We start from the raw sequence: 22,616 nt of genomic DNA, 5'->3' as shown, positions 1-22,616 counted from the left end.
ATAAATCTAATTAGTGAATTATTATTTCAAATACCAACATTCTCTTACGTTCTCCTTTATATGTAATGTGTAACAACTTAAATAAGGTCTCATTATTATGTGATATACACTGTTCAAATTTGAAACAAGTTCGTGATATTGTAATTGGGTATAATCATCTTTTTTGAATTGCTATTACACTTTATTAAATTAGTGATTTGTACTAATTATTGAAGCTTTTAGTTTATTTTTTTATATGTTTTTTTAAATATCTTTTTTATCTATTTTAAATGTTTTTTGGATGTAGGTAGTTATTTATTAGTTGTTATTATACTACTCCTATTTGTGTTATATAACATTATTTTTAATTAGTAGATATACTTATAACTATAAGGTTTCTATATTCTAATAGGTATTTATTTAATTTGTCCTGTAATTGGATTATGAATCTGTTGGGCAATAAATAAATATTATTATTATGGGGATAATTTTGTGATCCGAAATAAATTCTAATTTGATTGCCTGCAAGTAGATCTTTTTATGAAAGATTCAGAAAAGTAACTTAAGCAAAGAACGGTCTAATAATTTATTAACCAATCTCGATCGTACAAGGGGCCTAGCGCAAATACGGTTTTTAATAAGCATCAAAACATTAATTACTGAAAAACTAAATAAACATTTTGAACGGAATTATGCTGTTTTTAATTAATGATGATCAAAATCTCTATACGTAAGAGCATAACAATAAAATGATGTAAAAAAATTGTAAATAGTAAAGGCCCTAATACAGAACTCTGAGGAATCCCTGTTTCAAAATATGTGATATATTTTTTTATACTATATAGCATTGCTTACATTATGTTATTTAAATAATTAGATAAGAGTTGAATGGCACTGGCATGAAATAAAGTCAATTTTATAATAGTTATAAGAGTTTACGATTAAATGTATCAAATGTTTTTCAAAAATTGAGAAAAATTAAAACCATTTGTTCCTATCGACTGCTAAACTTGTCATGGCAAGTTGGAACAGCAACTATGGTTAGTTTAAAACTCAGTATTTTTAGAAGAATTAGAAACTAGGAACACTACCTTAGATGTAGATTAGGCTTCTTCTTCTTCTTCTTCTAGTGGTTGGTTCTAATCAGGTCCCATAGCACCGCGGTCTTATCAGGCCTATTGTACATTCCACTACGGAGTCCTATGCAGCAAGTAGTTTTGTCCGTTTTACAAAGTAAAAAAGCTTCCTTGCCGGCAACTCTAAACTTCTTGGATTGTACATAGAGTGGTTCCAGGAGCGTCATTCTACAAATTCTGGCCACTCGTCCAGGATATGTAGAGGGGTTTCATCTTTAGCTTCTATAGATATTTCCTAAAGTGAGTGTCCCATTATACGTCCCATCGCTTTCCTGAGCCGAATTTTATTCAAGCTCAGCAACTCATTCAATTTTAGATTAAGCTAGTACCATTTTATCGTGTTCTCAACTGCATCATACATAGTGAAGGGAATCTTTGATAGTGGGATCAGTACTAGACAATTTTAAATTAATGTTTACTGGATGTTGATACATATTTGTGCAATGTGTCTTCTGATTAATACTGAAAATTCTCAAACAGCACTTTTCGGTGGTAAATTAGAAAAACCTTATTACTTTTGATTTAAAAGTAGCTGAAAGGTTAATGTACCCAGATGCTTGGTGTAAGAGAATGCTGGAAACATATTGTTACGTCCATAGATGAAAAATTCATCCAATCCATGAAAAAACTGTAAACAAATAGGTTGTTTCTGCATTAAATTCGCTGTTTTTAATGTAAGTTCGCGTAATTTTTTATTTTAGATGATGGAAAGTACTGCCCTGACTTGTATTGACCAAAAGGGACTCTAATAGGGAATTATAGAAAAGTTGAATAATTAGAAATTTAATAAAAATTAAAACAATATATTTATACCTGCACCACACTAGGTAATATAAAATTACCTTATGTTATGCGAGAAGAAAATTTACTTGAAATGTAAATTGAGTCAATATATTATACAGGGTTTCCGCGTTTTTTGTAGCAGGACTTTCACAACTTGTACTAAAAGTCCTTTAAAAAAAAGTTCATGTATACATATATGTATAGATGTGTCGTTTTCGATTTACAGAGTGTTCAAGTTTAAAATGATAATTGATTTTTTATTCGTAAAACAAAAACCCCTTTTTAGACTTTGTTGAAACTTGGCAACTTTGTTTGTAATAATAATAATACTCATTTTCTCACATAATTTAATTTGTCCTATTTTCTCCAGTGGCGTCACAACAAGATACCAGCTTGATAAAAATAGAAAAAAAATATGTTACACCACTGCTTTTTGGTAAGTTTGAAGTTTTTTTAGTAAGTTTTGATTTTATTATTTAGTATTTTAAAAGAGAAAGAAAATTTGTCATATATTATATATTATATATTATATATATTAAAGGATTATCTCCTTTCCATTCATACTAGCCATTATACAGGGTAGCCCATCGAAAACGTACCGCAAGGCATTACAGGGTAGTAATGAACTTTTCGGCAAAATCCAAAAACAGGTAAAGTTTGCTTCTGAGGGGGACAACTTTTGGCGCAAAAAGCATAGCAAANATATATTATATATTATATATTATATATTATATATTGTATATTGTATATTATATATTACTTTTCAGATATCACACATTACATATTACGTATTATACAACATACCTAAATGAAGGAAATATAGCATTACGTTAATTTAAAAAGATTTGTTAATTCAATAAATAACACATATTCCCTACAGTAAAATATAATTTTTAAAATATAATATAGAATACTATTTAAACTTATTCATTAAACTAAATTTCTTAAAATACTTGACACAATGTTTAAATTAGCAAAGTCAGTAACACTTACTTATTTAAATAATAAAATACTGTAAGTACCTGGTACTTAATTTTACACACGTTTTTTTTTTAGTGCAGCATTTATCCTTCAATGTTTAAATTTAAACACTACTTATAAAATTCGTTTTCATACTCAAAAACCATATGAAGCTTGAAATAACTTTAGACCTCTTTAGCTGCGAGTAAACAATGTTATACTTATTTAGACATACGTGACACACTTTCTTCTATAAAATTAGTTTCTAAAATAAAATAACAAAATTATTCATCACTTATTTCCTTGGCCTTGCCATAATTTTTGCGCCAAGGGGAATCTTTCAATCACTGCGAGAATAATGGACACTTCCACATAACATATTAATTTCCATTTTTTATGCATAGAAACCATTACAAAAATATAAAAAATCTGTGCAAATTTCCGCAATTTTTATCAGTGTAGGTTTGCAAAAGTTATGTCATTTTTATGCACCCGATTAAGGCATATATCTAATTCTTTCACGGCCACTAACGGAACTAGTGGGACACAATAAACAAAGCCACCTTATTTATACTAGTATCTTTGCTGACGTATCTCCGCCCATAAGGAAATCGTAGAGAATCCCATTCTGATCCGATCAGAAAGGCTATTTTTTATTTGTTTGGGTAGTAATTCCAGCATCTCTATCGCTTTCAGAGAGGTTTTATGGTCTCTTCTTATGATCGGATGGATACTTGGCAACCATCGAAGTTGCCAAGAAACAGATGTACAGGGTGGTCGTATTAAGTTTTTCATCCATAAGGATTGTTGTCACAAACTCATTTTTGTCTAACGATAATTACACTGGGGAAAAAGCTCATAAAATTTTCAAAATGCAGGTACATATTTTGGTGCTATTGTCATGGAATATGGTGGTCTTGTCTTCATTATCCCTTAGTATATTAAAGGGATCATACATCATGCACCGTCATATTGGATGACGTCGGTACTGTCGCTTTTCCTCCATTGATGATGAAATTGCTTGCCTTTGGGTATATGGCTATTTTGGTTCCTAAAGTTGCGATATGTTTTTATGTGTTTTTGTTTTATTTTGAGGTTTACGACTGAACCTTTATTTTCTGCACACTTTGTTTTATGGGAGCATTGTCAAGCATAGTACCCTACTATCTCAGTTTCACTATCTATGGCGTGCTGGGATAGGGCGCTGTATATTACGAGTGTGTGGACTCCTTAGAGTGCATGTATGGAAGCTTTAGGAGCTTGAATTGAATTTGCCTTCTTGGAGTGCTTGTGTGTGGCAGCTTTAGGAGCTGTGTATGGCTGTTTATGGGGCTGTATCCCTTAGGATCTTCACGGTAGGGTGGACAAAGCCTGGGTGGTAGATGAGTCATGGGGGCGTTGAACTCGTTTTAATTTTTTAAATTTGATTGATTTCTTTTTTAAATTTATTGCTTATTTTCTGTTTAATGAATAATAAATGAACACACGGTTGCAACACAAAGCAAGAAAATAATTTCGAGCCTACAGCATATACTTACCAGGATCTGATACTGGTTATTGAACTGCATGGTCCTCGGACTGATGTTTGATCACTGCCATCCCTGGCTCCGCAACGGTTCAGTAGTAATGTCCGTATCAGATTCGGAAAATTTGAATGTCGGAAAACCAGGCCTCTGTAGTTTGTGACCTTCTTCAACCATGGTTGAAGATATTCGCGCCTTCCTACGTTGTCAGCGACAATCATGGCTTCGTGACGGTTTCGTGGGAAATCTTCAAAACATGCGTGAAAATACTTTCCTGCGTGGTCGGTGCAATACAGAGCTTCATGGAATGCGCTGTGAATATTTTCTGGTATGGCTAACGGCATTTTGGTGTCAACTGTGGCTTTGCGAAGGGATGTTTCGGCAAAAACTGCGTCCTGCCTGGAGCCTTTTCAAATGTTAGGGAATTCTTTTAGAAACATGGGTGAATTTCGGTCAGAAGACATAATGGCCTCATAGAAAGACAACTAAAATGTAAATATGCAGTAAGAAATACACATATTTATAGCTCATAGGCTATTGAATATGGGATTTTATGACGTTCAAGATATTTTATTAGGTGAATCGTTCAAATGGTCAATTTAGATGAAAAAAACGCAGATTGCTATTAAATTAGAGGGTGGAAATCGGAGATAAGGGTGAAAATGCACCCCTTTCAGTTTTTTAATTGTAGCTCGAAAATGAAGCAAAATTTCGCTATAGTTCATAGGAAGAATTATTTAGAGAATTAAATTTCCCATCGAAATGGCTTATTTAAAAAAATCGTTAATAAACAATTTGAAAAAACCAAAAAATTCGATTTTCTGATTTTTTTACTTTTTTGCCTCTACTTTTTTTTTGAGTAAAGATATGTATAGACATTGCTTCATAGAAAAAAACAAAATGTTGTAAAGTATTTTTGGAAGAAAATTGACTGATATATGGCCGCTCAAACTTAGCCAAAAAAGGAAGGAAATAAGACGTGCAAGGATTTTCATCACATGACTTGTTCGAAGGGTAATTAAAAATGAATAAAACGCGGGGTGATATTAAATTAGAGTGTTGAAATTGAAGATAGGGGTGAAAAATCACTTTTGCAGTTTTTTAAATATAGCACGAAAACGAAGCAAAAATCGGTATAATTCATAGGAAAAATTTTGTAGAGAATTGAATTTCTCATCGAAATGGCTTATTTAAAAAATGTAAAAGGAAAATGTTATGCAAAAATCATTAATAAACAATTTTAAAGAAGGCAAAAATTAAGATTTTTTTATTTTTTTTTAAATTGTTTAATAAAATAATTTAGTAAAAACTTGAGAATTTAAGTACAATAAAGTTTATTAATAATGTATATACAGTGTGTCCACGGATGGAGTTGACAAGAGGAGAAACTCTTGTTTTTGACTATCGAAAAATGTCCCTCTTTATAAAAAGTTCTGCCCCACGAAAAAAAGAGACTGTCATACATAAATCTTAGATAAGACATACAGGGTGCTCATAAATTAAAAAAACACGAAAATACCCAAGAGAGAAGTACCATTATTTACTATTTTATACGATATTTTTATAAAACAAATCTGTTTATAACCTGAAATAGTGTCCTAATACAAATTTTAAAATAAAAATTTAAATTCTGACTTATACTCTATATGTATAGCTATTTCCCACCTCAAAAATGGGAAATTCAATTCTCTAAATAATTTTTCCTATGAACTATAGCGAACTTTTGCTTCGGTTTCGAGCTACAATTAAAAAACTGAAATTTCCACCCTCTAATTTAATAGCATTCCGCGGTTTTTTCATCTAAAATAACCCTTTGAACGATTCGTGCAAAAAATTGCTTGAACGTCATAGTTCATTTTAACTCTGTTTTTTTTTTATATAATCAATAGCCTATCAGTAGATATTCGTGAAGTACACAAAACCAATTTACCTCCAAGAAAATATTTGAAAATATTCGTATGTACTATCTTGAGCAAATTTGCCAAACGATAACACAACTATTTTATAAAAAATAGTTTGAAATATTTATTTCAATGCGACTGCGCTTTCATATGTAAATCTGTATTTTTCACTAAAACGGTTCATTTTAACAAAATAAAACAAAAGTGTCATCTTTTTTTTAGAGTCTATGGTTTAATATATTTTAGAACGGCGTAAAATCAAATACAAACTTAGTAGACGTAATTATGACACTTCCTCAGTGCAAACTTGAAATTTGAATTTTAAGTTTAAAATACGAATAAAATATTTCGACAGACCTTCCGGAAGATACTGGAAAAATGTGTCATCTACATCCCTATTTGAAGGAGTATAAGCACCTCTCTTAATATTAAGGTTTATACAGGGTGAGTCAGTTTTTTGTAGACAATCTTTAACAGGAGATAGAACACATGTTTTTAAAAAAAAAGTTCCTATAAACATATGTCGTAGAAGGCTTCATTTCATTTTTTTTCTCGAATTTTCGTTATAACATAAACGAATTCTTAGATTTTTTTTATGTTTAAGGGATAATGCCTATTAATTAAGGGGCATAAAACAAGCGGTAAGAATGTTCAAAAACTTGCACAGTGGCGGAGTGAAGGGGGTGCTCAACCCCTTTCTTAAACTGAACATCTACGCCAATGAATATTTTTTTAAAAAACTGTTATTTTCATTATCTACATACAGTTTAACAAAAAATAATGTCCCTTCTTCTGTTTCGAATTTCCTGTGCGTTTCCGAATTATTTAGATTTTTAGTGTTTGATGTGGTACTAAATTAATTTATTTATTATCAATTATCGGCTAAATATTTAATTATTATTATTAACGAAACCTACCTAAATATGGTTTATTAAGGATTCTAAAAAGCCGAAATCTCATATTCTTTATCTCTTTCCAATGTAGTCAAAATAAATATTTGTTATATCAAGCCATACTCAAATACAAGACCTTTATAAATTGAAATCTGTTTAGTAGGTACGCTAATTTTAACAATCCTTATTTATTATGTGCTGCGTAAATACTAATGTACTTGATGTTAATGTTTATGGAGAAATTTTTTGAATTTAGAACAATATTTAACAACTTCTTAAAACTTTTTGACAACTGCACAATAATGTATTGATGTATGTAATGTAACAGATTTCAACTTATAAAAGTCTTGTATTTTGACTACATTGGAAAGAGATAAAGAATATGAGATTTCGGCTTTTAGAATCCTTAACAAACCATATTTAGGTAGTTTCGTTAACAGAATTAAATATTTAACAGATAATTGATAATAAATAAATAATTTAATTTAGTACCACATCAAACTCTAAAAATCAAAATAACTCTTAAACGCACAGGAATTTCGAAACGGAAGAAGGGACATTATTTTTGTTAAACTGTATGTAGATAATGAAAATAACAGTTTTTTAAAAATATAGTCATTGGCGTAGAAGTTCTGTCTAAGAAAGAGGTTGAGCACCCCTCCACTCCGCCACTGTGCAAGTTTTTGAACATTCTTATCGCTTGTTTTATGCCACTTAATTAATAGACATTATCTCCCAAATATGAAAAAAGCATTCGTTTATAAATTATAATGAAAATTCGTGAAAAAAAAAATTCAACACCCTGTATCTCGGAAACGAAGCCTTTTACGACATATGTTTATAGGAACTTTTCTTTTTAAAAACATGTGTTCTATCTCCTTTTAAAGTTTGTCTACAAAAAACTGACTCACCCTGTATAATATATTTTTATGCACTATCCTGGAAAGAGTAGTCAAACGTCAAAAAAAAAATAAGATTTAACTTTCTTGTCGGTTTGGAGTAAATAAAATAACTGGCACGTTTTTAAATTACTGTGTTTTCCATAAAATTGCTATAACAATTTTATAAAAATGTTTACCGTCTCGGGTTTGTTATATAGAAGATAATTTTAACATTATCAAAGAATTTTGAGATCTTCGAATCCTTGATTCTTATTTTTTACGAAGTAATGTTCAATATTAACGAACACCAAGGCCTCTGATATAGCAAGTTGTAATGTAATATAAGCATTTTATAGAGGATGATCGCTGAAAGTCTAATTTTTATAGGTTTCTAATCTATTTCCTATGTAGTATGCGATATTATTAAAAGACACTGTATAAGAAATTAAATTTTTGGGTTTATTTGGTAATTACTACGTAGGCATATTTTAAAACTATGTATACAGGTTTGGTCCTCAAAAATATCTAACATTATAATTAATACGAAATACTTACCGCACCCATTGATTATTTCAAATTTAGTTCGAATTAATGATGTCAAGATAAAATAACATGGCCATTTTTGGTGAATGTGCAACTAATTAAGCTGTATATTTTATAATCAAAATTAGTTTAGAAGTGACTTTGACTTTTGCACTAGTTATTATTCACAAATTCAAGTTTATAGTTATTTTTTATTTACATTTATTCTAGACGTTCTCAAGATAAGACGTTGGCCATTGACCTACAAAGTTCTTTTATTCCCAATGGCAAAATAATTTAAACTGTTTCAGAGTTATTTTTACAAACAACAGTAAATAACTAAAAACATTCATAAACGTTTAGAAGGTAATACATACAATTATTATACACCTCAAATTTTTTTAAAGAGATTTAGATCTTAGTAAGCCTCACTGAATACGCTTTAAAAGGAAATATTAAAATGTAGACTCTGGTACAGTAAAATACAGTTAAAAAAAGAATAGTGCCTAATGGAAGAAATACTTTAGGAGCAGGTAAAAATGTCAAAAAATATGTCAACATTAAAAAATCGTAAAACCTTTAATAAAACATTTTCCGACATAATTCCATTCAATGTTCGTTCAACGTTAATCTTTCAAAAATGCTAGTAAAATAATTAAATTTTTTCTTTTAACGCATTTAATATAGTTCTCATTATTTACATTATTTTATTTACAATATTTATTATACACCTTTAAGAAAAAAATTTTTAACAAAAGTTGTAGGGTTCTGAGGGGGACATTCGATTTAGGGTAGGATTCGAGGTAGACATTGTGTCGACCTTGACTCGACACAAAGGTCAACCGTAGAGCTCACTTGAAGGTCAACTTGTATTTCTAGATATGGTAGATATATTTCTGACACCAGAAATGAATAGAGTGGAAAATTTCACGTTTAGATATGTCTATGTTATGGATCAAAGTGACCCTGTAAGGTTATTTTAGGATCAAATAAGGTTCTGAATAAGACTGCGATATTTTTCAGAAAAGCACATGACGAATGATTCTGGTTGTAAGTTTTATGGTTTGAGGGGATGATACGATGATGACCTTGACCATAACCTAAAGGTCAAGCTTGAAGGATCTTTGAAGGTCAAATTAAGTTACGCAATAGAAGAACCCCATTAAGTTAATGCAAGATTGTTATGGCCCGGCTAGCCGGGTCATAGCGGCCTTTCCTTAACTGACAGAGTTATAGCAACCTTATCTTGATTAGCTAGGCTATAACAATCTTGCCTTAACTTAATGTGACTGCAAACAGAGTTCTCCTATTTCGTAAGTCGATTTGACCTTCAAAGAAACTTTAAGCTTGACCTCTAGCTCATGGTCAAGGTCATCATCGTATGATCTCATCAAAGATATTTTAAGATCATTTTCACCATTTTATTTGACCTTAAAATAATCCTTTAAGGTCACTTGACCCATAACATAAAGTCAAGTCTGAACATAAAATTTTCCGCTTTATCCATTTCTGGTGCCAGTCAATATGTCCAAAAATCCAAGTTGACCTTCAACTGATCTCTACAGTTGACCTTTGTGTCAAGCTCAAGATCACCATTGAATATCCTCTTCAGAACTTTACATTTTTTATCTAAAAATTTAGAACATCTTAAAGTACGGTTCTTTGCTTTATAAATTTATTTCGAAATCTCTTCCATTTTCCAGATACAGGGTGTTACAAATCTCCCAAATAATATCATTTATTATCCTCTGAAATAATAAAGATATTTGAATTAAATTTGGGTCATATTGGGTCAAGTTTCTCTAAATCCTGTATCAAGACTCTTGCGCAATCAGTGGCGGAGGTATTGGGAGACACCGCCATGAATGCCCTAATTTCGAAAAAAAAGTATTCCCTATTTTATTCGATTCCGGGGTATTATTTTTTTTATTCTAAAATAAGATTATTTCACAGTTGAATAAATAGAGAATGCTTCTATAACTGTTCGTTTCGCAAAAAAAAATTAAATTCTTTTACTGCAGATACACTTTTAGATACAACGCATTCCCTAAAGTCCGGAAATCTCAGTAGCGTAGAAATTTGTCTCTTACAATTTCTACGTCGATGTTTTGTTTATTAACGATTAGCTTTAGAGTTACTTTCTTTTTATGAACTGTGTAATAAGTATATTTTAGACTAGAAAAATAACTAACTAAAAAATGATTTGTCTATCGAATAGCATCAAATTTAATGAACTAAAAGAATTTAAAGAATATTCAGTTGCGTCAAAATTCTGACCTTAATGATTCCAGTTTCTAAGTCACTGGCTGCACAAGTCTTGACAATGCAGTATTTTATAAAACCTTGATTCAATAAACCAAATTTAGCTTAAAAATCTCTATTATTTCAGAGCACATCTACAGTAAGTAAGATTTTTTGCGAACCTTTACACTCTTTGTCTCGAAAAGGATTGAGATGTCGAAATAAGTTTATAAAACAAAATACCACTCTTCGTTGTTCTACCACTTTCGAAATCTGATAGACTATTCCATAAATAATATTTACAGATAAGTATTGAATATCAGTATTTAAGCTAGTAGCAAATTACGTATTTTGAAGTTTTGTTGAAACTATTTAAAAGCTTAATTTTCCAAGCATCGAAGAACCCAACAACATCATGTGATGTATGTATGACTCCTCTTAATTTTACAAATGCAGTCGAACGAGCTTTATATATTATGTAGAAAATGTAAATTCGTTGCTATAGTGAATTATTAAATTGCTGACCCAGTTCAACCAATTTATAATACACGATTAAAATGGTTGCATTCAATTTCTGGTTACAACTGTAAACAATGGCACTGATGAAATCAAATAGCTATATACCAACTCTACTAAATTAAAATAAATTTAATATAGAATATACTCGACAAAAAGTAAATTAAAATAATTGGTTGACGTGTATTTGTTTTGTTTGAGTTAATAATGGGGAGGATAGCCACATAGCACTAAAGGTTATTTTACAGAATCATTGAAGAAATTTGCAGCACATGGAAATTGGATGGTTTGAAAAGATAGAAAGTGATACAGCTAATTTACAATTAATTTTAGCACACTGGAAAAACAAAAGCGAACACACTATTGCATACTATGTGATTGTAATCACAATTATTAATAAAATAGTTTTCTAATGTACATAGTAATAATAAAATACTCTGCCAAATTTTAGTGATGTATTCTATGTTGGAACTTACTCGTCCAGAAAATAAATAAGAATTTCGATAAAGCGAGAAACATCAAACCGAAATTAAAATTTCATGACTTAACCCTCAAAGGTCACACTAGTGCGAATTCGCACCACCATTTATTTTTTTTTTTGAAGATACATTTCTCACTTAGCAGCTAGCGAGGGTTCCCTCCCCACCTGGCCTAAGTCTGTTATTGTCGGCCAAACTTGAGAGTCTGAAAAGTCCGATGGGTGCCAATTCGCACTAGTGTGACTTTATTGCGGGCAAAATTGAAAATTGAAATGCAAATTTCCGATTTTTTTCATCTCATTTTACGTGTTAAATAGACTAGAAATATGTTTATTCAGTTATTACTAATAATTTTTCGAACATTTTTTTTATTAATAGTTTAGTTTAATTGTGACATTATTTCTCAATATTACCAGGAAGAACCGATAATATCATTTTATCAACTTATAACTTTTTTCGGCTCATTTCTACGAGAAAACAGTAAAGTACTTTTTTTTCGTCTTCAAATGACCTGCAAAACTAGCCGTCAAAAAATATTGATGAAAAGTTATAAACAGAAGTTTATTTATGACTTTTGAATTGAACACATATAAACTGCGTTATTATTACCATAACGTTTTGGCATAGCATCCTCTCATTGTCTAATAACTCACACGAAATCTGGAATCGGTATGTTGAATAGTTTACAAGTTATGGCCTTATAAAAAAATTAACTAATTATTAGTCTGGACGATCCCGAGGATCTTCCACAATCGCACTGATTTTTTTCATGGTAGGTTTCATAAATAATACATGAAAATCTATCATTTTTTTTTCTTAATATTAAATTTGCTTCCTGGATTTTTTTTTATTTTTTAGCTTTACTTGCAAAATGAAATATACGACCCACGAGCGTGATATAGTTATGTATTATTACATATTAGGAAAGATTATAAAAATGGCTTTAAGTTAAAAAAAATCGTCAAAATTCGTTGAAAAATAAGGGAGTTACAGACTGTCAAAGTTGACGGCCAATTATTAAACAAATTAGGTTGGTTGCGGCAAAAAAATACTGTCATAACCGGCAACCCGAGTGCTTTCCCAGGTAAACATATTTTATTTGTGGAAGTATGTTAAGTGCATAAGACATATTGTCAAAAATCAGTGGGTCGCTTTATTTTCGGCGAGGCGCGGCGCGGCTGAATGGTGGGGGAAGCGAACGACAGCGAGTCCGAAGAAAATGACGATAATATACATAGTCCTGCCGTTAGATAAGCGAAATTCGCTTGAAAATAATATATTTGACAGTCTGTAACTCCGTTGTTTTTCAACGTATCTTGACGATCCAGACTAATGATTAGTTAATTTGTTTATAAGGCCATAACTTGTAAACTATTCAACAGATCGATTCCAGATTTCGTGTGAGTTATTAGACAGTGATAAGGAATGAGAGGATACGATGCCAAAACGTTATCGTAATAATAACGCAGTTTATAAATGTTCAATTCAAAAGTCATAAATAAACTTCTTCTGTTTATAACTTTTGATCTAATCAATATTTTTTGACGGCTAGTTTTGCAGGTCTTTTGAAGACGAAAAAAAAGGACTTTACTGTTTTCTCGTGGAAATGAACGGAAAAAAGTTATAAGCGAAACACGTGAATTTACGTGAAAATTATTACAATTAACCACCCTGTCTGTATACAATCTTCCCCCCATTTTTATGACTGTGGAAACTGATATGTTATTGTACATAATATTTAGCATCTATAGTGAAAAATTCAGCTTGCCGAAACAAAAAGTCGCATCGAACTTTATATTTCCTGGCCTAAAGACTGCGAGGGATATTAAGCAGAAACTACGTTAGTCACGTAAATTTTTCTTTCATTAACATCATAAAATTTCAGGAAAATAAAAATTTTATAACACAAATCTGTCAACCAGTGGATTTTAGAAAATTACACAGGTCGACAAGATTTTAACCCAACAACACGAATATACGTTGCCTACTAAATTTCTATATGCGATTTTTCAAACACGAAAAATGATATCGGGATAAATCCATGAGCATTCTAAAGAGTAAGTATAGTACTTTAAGAACCCATTAATGTTTTGGCGCAAATAAATTTACCTATCCATGTAACGTAACCTCAAATATGTCACAAAATCGCGATTTTGGCACTTTTAGGTTAGGATATCTCGAAAACCAGAGCCAATTGAGAAATTTGTACCTCGGATTCGAATTCAGCGCACCAAAATCCTTCGGAAAAGTACATTCTGGTTTCTGGTTTGGAGGGTCGGCCAAATTTTGCCGACACGTGTTATGAAGCGGATTTAATTTTAAATATTTCTAATAAAAAAATATATCTCTCAGTTTATTTGAAATGCCAGTCAGTTTTTACTGATAATTATTTTTCAAATAAATTAAACTTTGAATTCCAAAAAAATCATGGGCTTTTATCTCTGGGTGTCAAACTTAAAACCAATTAAAGAAAGGATTTTGCATAATGACAGGCTTTGAACAATCTACGATGCGATTTATTGGACAAAGATAACTATTGATATTGCTTACTAAGTATTAATGAAATTACTTTCGATTTTAAAATCAGATTTCAGTTCACCCCCGTGCCTTAATGATCAATTTATGGAGACCTGGTGAACACCTGTGAAGTTAAACGACTCAAGGCCGCAGATTATAATAATCACCTGTTAATTGAAATAAAATATTACAAGGTTGCCGCCGAACTGAATCTGGACAGGTTCAAAGCCACGGTTTCTCTTCATTGAACAAGTCGGATCGTATTTTACGTGTTTAACGATTTTTTGATGGTGATTTATGCCATTTTAGCATCCGGGTTGGAAAACACTGTATAAATTTTGAATTATAAATTAGGCGCTATTTAGTAATTTACGTAATGACTTTCGTGACTAGCAAAAACTGGACCTGGCTTCTTTTTTTGGGCATATTTGGAAATTTTGGAAACCTGAATGCAGTCAGCAAATATCATATGTCCCACATTTGATGGAATTTGCATTGGTATCTTGATTATTGTAAGAAATTCGGAGTTGCTTATATCAGAATAGTCCAGGCGGTACTTGTTTCGGGTTGGGTAAAACGCATATGATCGGAGATTTTTGCTTTAACGGCTTCTAAATAACATCAGAAATGATAATATTTCTATGCAAATAAAAAAAATCTGGGCTTAATTGTTATTGCAAGAAAATATAAAAAAAATATCAAAAAAAAATTCATTTTTTTCTTGGATTTCTCGTCGACAACTTAGCAACTATTCGTTTTAGACAAAAACTGAAAAGGAAAAAAAGTTTTGTAATTAAATTATGATCAAGATAGAGTTAGTTGCAATTCGAAAAAATAATTATTGTTGTTGCAAAAATCGGAAAAATCATTTAAAAAATTGCAAAAAATGCTAGTTTATTTGTCAATTTTTTTCAGACACTTGAATAATACCTAGGATCTTCATACTTTTCCCAATTAAACTTCTTAGTGCATAGAATCATCACACCAAATTTCATCCAATTCGGTTCGATAGTTTTTACATAATAATTGTTTAATTTTTTTATTTTTTTTAAATTAAAAAATTTTCAAAATCAAATTTCTAAAAATCTAAAGCCTTTGAATACTTGAAAATTTCACCACAAAAAGAAGAGCTCTCAAGCTTTAAAATGCTTTTTGAAAAATTCAAATCGGACGATTAGGTGAGCCGTGGTGATTGTTTAAACATTTTCGCAATTTTCACGCTTATAAACAATTGCAATAATTTAATGTTTTTTCAAATTTTTTTTTATTTTAAAATATGGTTTGAAAGTACTCGGAAAGGCGAGTATTTAAAAAAAAACCTGATGATCCGCCCATTATTTTCGGAGTTATAGCCCGTTAAAGTTAACCCTTATTTACAGCAAAACTATAAGGGCTGTTTTTTGAACCAATAGGTTTGTTATTCCGAGTACTTTCCAGATATAAATTTTCAAAATTTGCAATCACGGGCGTCCCATTTAAAATGTCACTCAAAGATATTCAAGACCGCGTGAAATCAATGAGGTATCAGTGGTGGGGGGAGCAAACACACAGCTACTCCGATCTGAATTCTCGAGTTCAAAATTGCGACACTCGGAAAAATTTCACTTATCTCAGCGTCTAATGGACCAATTTCGATGATTTTTTTTTAAATCGATGTCTCGCAACTAAAAAATTCAATTATCATATTTTCAACTACATTTTATTATTAATTATTGGACTTTTGACATGCCGATAAACAGTTACTTTAAAAAATGATTAATTTATTATGTTTATTTATTTACTGTTAATTTTCACGACCAAAATTTTTGCATGTTGCACCATGTTGTTGGTATTAATTAAGTATCCAAAAGATTCTTATACTTTTTTTATAAATAAAAAATAAATTTTAGATAAATATTTTAAAAGTAAACGAAAAAATTAAAATTATAATTATTCACAATTTATGTGAGTAATAATTTTTGAAAGACTTTTAGAAATTTATCGTACAACTAAAAATTAATACCAATTTTCAGTTGTTTATTTAAATAATTATTGTTTAAACAATTTTATAATATTTAAACAAACTTACTAGTATTACCAAAAATTTGAAAAAAACATTAAATTATTGCAATTGTTTATAAGCGTGAAAATTGCGAAAATGTTTAAACAATCACCACGGCTCACCTAATCGTCCGATTTGAATTTTTCAAAAAGCATTTTAAAGCTTGAGAGCTCTTCTTTTTGTGGTGAAATTTTCAAGTATTCAAAGGCTTTAGATTTTTAGAAATTTGATTTTGAAAATTTTTTAATTTAAAAAAAATAAAAAAATTAAACAATTATTATGTAAAAACTATCGAACCGAATTGGATGAAATTTGGTGTGATGATTCTATGCACTAAGAAGTTTAATTGGGAAAAGTATGAAGATCCTAGGTATTATTCAAGTGTCTGAAAAAAATTGACAAATAAACTAGCATTTCTTGCAATTTTTTAAATGATTTTTCCGATTTTTGCAACAACAATAATTATTTTTTCGAATTGCAACTGACTCTATCTTGTTCATAATTTAATTACAAAACTTTTTTTCCTCTTCCATATTTGTCTAAAGTGAATAGTTGCTAAGTTGTGGACGAGAAATCCAAGAAAAAAATGATTTTTTTTTTGTTATTTTTTTATACTTTTTTGTAATAACAATTAAGCCCACGTTTTTTTTATTTGCATAGAAAAATTATCATTTCTGATATTTAGAAGCCGTTAAAGCAAAAATCTCCGATCATATGCGTTTTACCCAAGTACACTCTTTGTAAGACAGATACCGCCTGGACTAGAAACATTGTGTAGAATTTTAGGACGACTTCAAACATTTGCAATTATTAAATATTTAAAAGAAAATTCGTTTTAAGAAAAATATGTGGAATTTTTATTTAAATTCTAATAGCATAACTTTACTGAATAATACTACAACGGAGGACCACAGATCCATGGACTCAAAATAGGCAGATTTAGGCTAATTCACTTATATCCGAAATCTCTTCGTTTGGCCGCTAGATGGCCTCAAAGTTCGTGAAAATGTTTTGAATTTTGTAAATAACTCGAATACGTATTAATCAATTTTGATTATTTTTGAGATGTGGACTTTTGCTTTGAATCTATACATTATGGTGTTACACAGAGTGTTCTTTAAAACCTGCAACTCCTACAAAATTGATGTATGGTGATGGCGTTCATAACTTTTTTCCCCATTCGGGCAATACTGACAACTGTTTTTTATCTGATAGGTGATACGATATGAAAGTTTTTGAGCCTCTTGTAGAATATTTGACTATAGCTATGGGCCCTCACTTAGTTCCTTCGTTATTGGTTAAAGATTGTGCTACTGCTCTGGCGGAACCACTTGCGTTTATTTTTAACTTAATGCTTAATTCATGTTATTTTCCCGATCTTTGGAAACTGTCCAGAATATGCCCCATTTATAAAAAAGGCGAAAAACTTGAACTTACCAATTATAGGCCTATTAGTATTATCTGTAATTTTGCCAAGGGTTTAGAAATTATTCTTCATAACTTCATTTACAGTCGGGTTTCAAATACAATATTGATTGAACAACATGGCCTTATGAAGAACAAATCAACGGTTACTAACTTGATCACAAAATGTCAATACATAGCTGAAAAGCTTGACCATCAGAGTCAAGTGGATGTTGTGTATATTGATTTCTCTAAAGTATTCGACATACTCGACCACGGAATTTTATTGGATAAATTAACAGCGTTTGATATCAGCATACCAATGATTAATTTGTTAAAGTCATAACTGCAGAATAGATACCAATTTGTTCAATTCCGAGGGTATAATTCTGGAAAGTTTCAGCAAAGGTCGGATGTACCACAAGGATTTATTTTGGGCCCGTTATTGTTCGTAATGTTTATTAACGATATAATTGCGAATGTTAACTGGGTACACTGTTTATTGTATGCTGATGATCTGAAATTATTCACAGAAATTACATCTGAATCTGGTGCTCTACTTCAAAAAGCAATAAATATGACAGCTGTTTGATGCAACCAAAATAAATTACCTCTAAATCCAGATAAATGTAATGTAATATCTTTTACACGTAAAATTAACTACATCAAATATAACTATAACATTGATAGTTCTATGTTGCAAAGGCCTCAGTACATAAAAGATCTTGGTGTTGTTTTTGATGCTAAATTAAATTTTATTAAGCACATTGACATAGTTGCATCATCTGCTTATAATACTTTAGGTATTAGTATACGTTCTTCTCAATGATTCCGCAGCATACATACCATAAATTACTTTATGAATCTTTTGTTAGACCAAAATTGGAATATTCATCAATTGTCTGGAGTCCTTTTTATAGTGCACACATTGAATCTTTGGAAAAAGTTCAAAGAATTTTTTTTAAATTTGTCACATTTACGCTTGAACGGAATATATCCTGAAAGAGGATATCCACATAATGCCCTATTTGATAATTTTCATTGTAATGAGTTAAAAACGTAGAATTACACATCAAATTGTCTTTTTACATAAAATACTAATCAACTTAATTGATTGCACCTGTTACTTAAAATAATTCATATTAAAGTTCCTAGGCTTGCTTCTCGTGAAAATAATATATTTAAGTTACCCACTGTAAGAACTAACATTATGAAAGCATCTCCTTTATATCAGATGATTGTAAACTATTACAATGTTGAGGACAGGTTAGATATATTTTTTTTGCACTATTAATGAAATTAAAAAGCAGATTCTTCACTGTTAATTTATAGTTTTAATACTTTATTTTTGTTTTTACTATTTTATTGATTCCTGTTTATCTATACGTATGTATAAGTGTATGTGCGTGCATATGTATCGATATTTTTAAGTATTTATTTATGTGTAATGATTTTATATATTCTATATCTACTATAGTTTTGCTGGTCTAATATATATTTTTCTATGTGTATATGTATGTATATTATATTATATCTACTATATTTTGTGATGGTATATTGCCATGTTCAATTATTATTATTAATTCCATTTATTGACATATATTTTCGAATGCGTTGTGTGTTGTATTACTACTTTGACTTTGTATCCTGTAGCTGGGCATTTGCCTGTTGGATATGTAGTGAAATAAATAAATAAATAAATAAATAAATAAATAAATAAATAAATAAATAAATAAATAAATAAATATTGATTAAATAATGAACGGTTTGGGTACAAAAAAATAGTTTTTAAATATCTACATTATTGTGTCACCCACATTATAATAGTTAACGAAGTGTTAGTAGGCACTGATTTTGAAGGTTGACTGTAATTTCAGTCTGATCTTTAACAGATTGTACCTGACAATGTTTAGTGAGTGTTTACGACGATGAGATACATCACCTGTTACACACACATACGACAAATTAGAATTATTTACAACATACCTAATTTTATTTAAAAAATTAGAAAAAACAATCACAACGCATTGATAGCATTATTATTGACCCTGTTATTCTACCCAATAGACTGAATGGCGAATTTTGTTTAGAATTTTTGCAAAACACTTTACCCGAGTTATTGGAAGGTGTGCCGTTATTGCTCAGAGCTAACATGTGGTTTGTGCATGATGGAGCTCCACCACATTTCACTGTTAATGTCAGGCAGTATCTGAACCAAAGATTCCCTCGTCGATGGATCGGCAGAGGGGATAATGTTCCTGTTAACTGGCCTGTTTGTTCACCAGATTTAACACCTTGCGATTATTATCTTTGGGATACTTTGAAAACAAGAGTGTATGTTTCCACATCTAACACTGAAGAAGAGCTGTGGAGACATATTCAAATTGCCATTTTAAAAAGAACTGCAAAGAGTGTCCTTTAACTTTCTTCGCCTTTGTTGTAGAAACAACGGTAGTCATTTTGAGTAGTTTTTATAATAAGTTGTAGGTACTAAATCTAATAACATCAACTTTGTTATTTTTATCTCCACGATTTTCTATTGCATTTGATTGTTTTTACTGATTATTTCAATCAAATTAGGCATGTTATAAATAATTCGTCGTATGTGTATGTGTATCCATATCGAAGTAACATGTGGTATATCTTACCGTAGTAAATACGCATTAAGAATTGGCAGGTACAACGACTTAAAGATCAAACTGAAATTACAGTAAACCTACAAAATCTGTGGCTTCTAGCACTGTTAAGTATTGTAGAGGGTGGCAAGATAATGTAGACATTTGAAATATTTTTTTGTACCCAAACCGCTCATTTAATCAAAATTCTACAAACGGACCAAAAACTTCCAAATGGCATCACCTATCAAATAAAAAATAGTTGTCATTAATGCCCGAAGGCGGAAAAAGTTATGAAGGGATATTATCACCATACATCAATGTTGTAGGAATTGTAAGTTTCAAAAGTCACTCTGTATAACACCAAAATGTGTAGATTGAAAGCGAAAGTGCATACCCCAAAAATAATCGAAATCGAATAATAAGTATTCCAGTTATTTAGAAAATTCAAAAAATTTTCACGAAGTTTTGGATATAGGTGAATTAGCCTAAATCTGCCTATTTTGAGTCCACCAATCTGTGGTCTTCCGTTGTACACGTTATTCTGGGACACCCTGTATGTAAGAAGCTCAAGTTCAAAATAAAGCAATAGCATTGCATCAGCAATAAAGAACCATTCTTTGATATTGACTCTATCGATGTAGAAAAAAGTAAAAATCACACTTTTAAAAATCTAACTTTTACTTCATTTTGGATTTCGATTTTCAAAAATTGTGAACTACTCAACTCAAATGTAACTTTTTGTGTTCCTTTTTTATTGGCGTAGTTTGTTTCTTGTTTTAATCAACATTTTCAAGAAAATAACTAAATGAGCCTTTAAATTTGTTACCAAACAAATCTAGGGAAAAGTACGAATTCGCTTACAAGCGTTTCAAGACTTACTGTCTTGAAGAAAATACCCCGCCGATCCGAAAATGTTGTGACTGCATACTTTTTCCGATTTATCTACAGAATTGAAGGCATCTACGTTATAGTCGCATTACTCTATGTTGAGAGCAACACGTGCTTTCCTGAAACGTTAAGGTGACAACAATAAACCAAATAAGTCAAAAATTTTGCCAAATAAACAACTTGAAACGTTTATTACTCAAGCACCATCAGATAATATACAGGGTGATTCAGAATTTATCCAAAAAAAAAAATCTGGATGTGCAGGGGACCCTTACAAATACAATTCTGTAAAGAAAAAATCAAAAAGGTCAGTTCGAAATTGATTTAAAAATACACTTCTGCACGGCACTGGAAACAGGTCCACTGTAAAACCTGACCTCGCACAATGCGACCGTTATGGCGGCGTGATATAAACGGACAAAAACTTTCGCAATGAAAGAAATATGTAAATAGAATTTTATCGCACCTATTTTATATCGGCAAATTCAAATGCTTTTGCTTTTATTAATTATTAATAAAATTAATTTGTGTTTTTAAATAATAAAATCATTTGACATACCCGATGCTGCAACAGTAATTGTTCAAAATTTTATCCACTCACGTGTAAACACATTTGGGTCCATCTTACTCACTTTCTACGAACTAACACAAATGATGTCTTGTTTCACCATAACACAAACGCTTCACCATAAATTAAAACGATATCCATCAACTCCTAGTACACGCAAACCATTTTTGACACCAACTACTAAAAACGTATTATAAAAACCACAGATAACAGGTAAATACGCAACGACGATTGCAAAATCCGAATTCAGTATTCGGAGTCGATGAGGCCACTTGGCGAATGACACTAGAGACTACAGTTGTCCAGCTGTATAGTGGTTTAATGTGCTATAACCTCAATAATTTTTTTTCTCAGAAACTATAAGGATTTTACAAAAATTTTTTTTACAATATTGACTCCATTTCTCATGCCGCATCTATTCCCAAATTTTTTTGGATAAGTTGTGAATCACCCTGTATATTTAATGAAATTTTTGAAATATCTAGATATTAGTTTTTCCTATTTAGATTACCTTAACATTTGGTGTTGCCGGTGTATGTCGCTGTGATGAAATGTACCAATTAAATTTGAATGATATACATTATGTTCGCGGTTAGGGTGAACAAGAGGAAAAACTTTTATTTAAACTAAATAAATTGTAAAATAAAACAAATTACACGTTATTTAAAGAAAGGATGAATAATTTTTTTAACTGAACTGCTGATAGTGGAGTTACAGCAGCTTGAATTGTTTGTGAATGGTAAGTTGATAAATATTTACTTCTAGG

This window comes from Anoplophora glabripennis, unplaced genomic scaffold, assembly GCF_000390285.2.
Source record: "Anoplophora glabripennis isolate ALB-LARVAE unplaced genomic scaffold, Agla_2.0 scaffold1012, whole genome shotgun sequence".
Taxonomy (NCBI): domain Eukaryota; kingdom Metazoa; phylum Arthropoda; class Insecta; order Coleoptera; family Cerambycidae; genus Anoplophora; species Anoplophora glabripennis.
Note: the sequence above shows the minus strand (reverse complement) of the source record.